The sequence below is a fragment of the Schistocerca americana genome, chromosome X (genome assembly GCF_021461395.2).
Source record: "Schistocerca americana isolate TAMUIC-IGC-003095 chromosome X, iqSchAmer2.1, whole genome shotgun sequence".
NCBI lineage: Eukaryota > Metazoa > Arthropoda > Insecta > Orthoptera > Acrididae > Schistocerca > Schistocerca americana.
Genome location: NC_060130.1, coordinates 689,098,633 through 689,102,721, shown reverse-complemented (window position 1 = coordinate 689,102,721; position 4,089 = coordinate 689,098,633).

Genomic DNA, 4,089 nt, shown 5'->3' with positions numbered 1-4,089 from the left:
ACTGAAATGCAGGAGGATCTGCAACGAATTGGCGCATGGTGCAGCGAATGGCAATTGAATCTCAATGTAGACAAGTGTAATGTGCTGCGAATACATAGAAAGAAAGATCCTTTATCATTTAGCTACAATATAGCAGGTCAGCAACTGGAAGCAGTTAATTCCATAAATTATCTGGGAGTAGGCATTAAGAGTGATTTAAAATGGAATGACCATATAAAATTAATCGTCGGTAAAGCAGATGTCAGACTGAGATTCATTGGAAGAATCCTAAGGAATTGCAGTCCGAAAACAAAGGAAGTATGTTACAGTACACTTGTTCGACCACTGCTTGAATACCGTTCATCGGTGTGTGATCCGTAGCAGATAGGGTTGATAGAAGAGATAGAGAAGATCCAACGGAGAGCAGCGCGCTTCGTTACAGGATCATTTAGTAATTGCGAAAGCGTTACGGAGATGATAGATAAACTCCAGTGAAAAACTCTCAAACAGCTCTACCCAATGCTCAACAGGGAAAGCACACTGAATAGGAGGGTGTCGAGGTCCTTATACATGACACTGATTAGACCTCTGATGACGCACGCAGCTCCCGTCTGGGGATATGCAGCTCCCACACGACTGCGCCGCCTGCAGGTCATACAGAACAAGGTGCTACGAATTATTAGCAATGCTCCACGCTACACACGCACCGTGGATCTTCACCATGAATACCGCCTTGATACCCTCAAGGAAGTATTCAAAAAACACGCCACACCACTACACAGGAACTCGAGACACTCGAACAATCCTTTCATCCTCACTCTGGGAAACTACGATCACAACCACAGCTGGAAACACAAGCGGCTAAAGACACTGCTAGCTAGGGCATAGCCACTTATGGTTAACTAACATACGCAAACAGCGACAAACGTCGGCAAGCCCCTGCACATCAGCAACACTGACTGGAAACTACCAGCTGCTATTAGTGCCGACCAACAGGCCACAGCAGGGATACCGACGAGCTCGCCCACAGACGCACAAACAATCAACCAACATTCCCTCACACTGTGCCTCCGGTATACGACCTATCGGACACAAGATCGATAACAAACCTAACAGCTGCAGGTTGCTGACGCTGAACGAGGACTCTGTACCAGCACCCAGCGCCAGCCGCCGAGCAGCACAAACGCACAACGTCAAGGTATCGACATGCATGATACCCACTACTAACAAAGCCTATCCTTACACAACCTATCGCAGGCAGCAAGACAACCGCTACTGCTCTTGCCGCCCGACCTAACTTTCGCAGAGGTTTTTTTCCCTTGGCTCTTGCCTTGGCACTTTTTTTCCTCTGCCCTTCAAACCGCTATCCTTCGTCAGATTTCGACCAATCTATCTCCAGATGAGCGCGTATTAATGGTTAATCCTAACCAGACGTACGCAAACATCGCAGTACCCACATCCTGCGACACCTCACTTTAGTGAATACTAACCCTTATGCAGAGATGGCAGTAGACCTTTTGTGTTGGCCATCATGCCGGTGTGGGCGTGGAGGGGCTCCACCTCTTATTACAAAAAAAACTCTGTAAGAGAGACGCTCAGTAGCTCGGTACGGGCTTTTGTTGAAGTTTCGAGAACATACCTTCACCGAGGAGTCAAGCAGTATATTGCACCCTCCTACGTATATCTCGCGAAGAGACCATAAGGATAAAATCAGAGGGATTAGAGCCCACACAGAGGCATACCAACTATCTTTCTTTCCACGAACAATACGAGACTGAAATAGAAGGGAGAACCGATAGAGGTACTCAAGGTACCCTCGGCCACACACCGTCAGGTGACTTGCGAAGTATGGATGTAGATGTAGAGTTAGATGTCATACGAGACATGATTCATGTGTGAAACTGTTTATAACAGGGTTGGAACATGAAATTTTTTATGGTTACTTAAAGTCGCTATTCATCTTTGAAATTATTAAAAATACTGCGTACCCCAGTTCTTGCCCCCCTCCCCTACAGACTGTCATATGGGAGCTCTTGGACACTGTTGTCACCTCTTGCCTGCGCAAGTGTGTGTGGCCAATGGAGGCCCTCTGCCTCACCCTCCGCCACACTACGAGTATTAAAATCATCTCCAAGGCGCTAGCTGCTGGCTGATTCTTCGACGCGAAGAAGCAATAGAAGCGCTCGGTGACACCGAGAGTAGCTGAGCCTGTAGAAAATGAGAGTTGTACAGAAGGTGCAGAAGCTGTTTGCTGCAGCTATCCAACACGACATGATTTAGATGGTGGGAGAGACGTTCGTGTATTTTACTAGCTTATATTTAAAACAAAGTGCATATTTACATCTACATCTACATTGATACTCCGAAATCCTCCTCACTGCACGCGGCGGAGGATACATCGTACCGCTACCAGTCGTTTCCTTTCCTGTTCCACTCGCAAATAGAACGGGGGAAAAACGACTGTCTGTAAACCTCAGTATGAGCCCTAAGTTCTCGTGTCTTGTCTTCGTGGTCCTTACGCGCAATATACGCTGTCGACAGTAGAATCGTTCGGCAGTCAGCTTCAAATGCCGGTTCTCTAAATTTTCTCAGTAGTATTCCTCGAGAGCGGGACTGCTACGGTCGCAGGTTCGAATCCTGCCTCGGGCATGGATGTGTGTGATGTCTTTAGGTTAGTTAGGTTTAAGTAGTTCTAAGTTCTAGGGGACTAATGACCACAGAAGTTAAGTCCCATAGTGCTCAGAGCCATTTGAACCATTTGAAGTATTCCTCGAGAAGAATGCCGCCTTCCTTCCAAGGATTCCCCTTTGAGTTTCCGAAAGCTTCTCCGTAACACTTGCGTATTGTTCGAACCTACTAGTAACAAATCGAACAGCCCGCTTATGAATTGCTTCGATGCCTATCAGATCCGGTCCGGATTCCAAACGTTCGAGTAGTACCCAAGAATATGTCGCACTAGCGTCCTATACGCGGTCTTCTTTACAGATGAATGACACTTCCCTAGAATTTTCCCAATAAACCTAAGTCGACCATTAGCTTTCCCTACCGAAAACCACACATGCTCGTTCCATTTCATTTCGCTCTGCAACGTTACATCTGGATATTTAAAAGACGTGCCTGTGTCAAACAGAAAACTACTAATGCTGTATCCGAACGTTACGGATTTGTTTATCCTACTCACCGGCATTAACTTACTCTTTCTCCATTTAGAGCTAACTGCCATTCATCACACCAACTAGAAATTGGTCTAAGTAGCGTATCAATCCTGTCCCATCGGCGGCGGTCGTAGCACCAGCACAAGTGTAGGAAATAGTTTACAGTGTAATTGGGTGACGTGTTGCACCTATAGAAACGGTCTCACTGTAACCTAATACTGTCAGAGACGCCTTACGTAGCCTGATAGTGACATCGTCGTTTTTTAACACACCAATAATGCAAGATAAGTTCCTTATAGTGAAACATAACAACAGTGTATGGGTGGCAGTGTGCTGGTAGTTATTAAACATTTAAATTCTCGCGCGTCTTTGGATGGATATCGGTAAAACAGTTTATGGTGATGATGGTGGCCATACATTGGAGTGCTTGCAGAAGGTATGTGGCGGAGTGTGTTTGTTGTTAAATAATGCACTGTTGTAATTGTTTAACGTGTGATATCGGTGTATCTGTTACGATATCGCACTGTGTTAATTGTTTAATGTGGGATATCGGCGAATCTGTTAAAATATCGCCCTGTAGAACTTGTTTAATGTGGGATGCAGCGGTGCTCTTTCAACTATCGCACTGTGCTAGATTGGTTAACATGGGATATCAGTGTGTTTTAAAATATCATACTTTGGAAATGGTTGAACATCCACAATCCTATATTTACGTGTGTTTCTTGAAGAGTGGGAGAAAATTGGCAGAATTGTAACAAATAGCCCCAAAACTGAAAAATAGTGTCATAGATTAGTATGCTTGCAGAAAATACAATTGGGCAGGATACTCTGCTGAAAATTGCAAAAAAGATATTACGAATATCACCTGCTGCTGCTGCTGTTGATTGACCAACGTTCAGAGCACAAATGCTAAGGCTGTCTCGTGAGGCTGGATACCCTGAAGAATGGTGGTGGT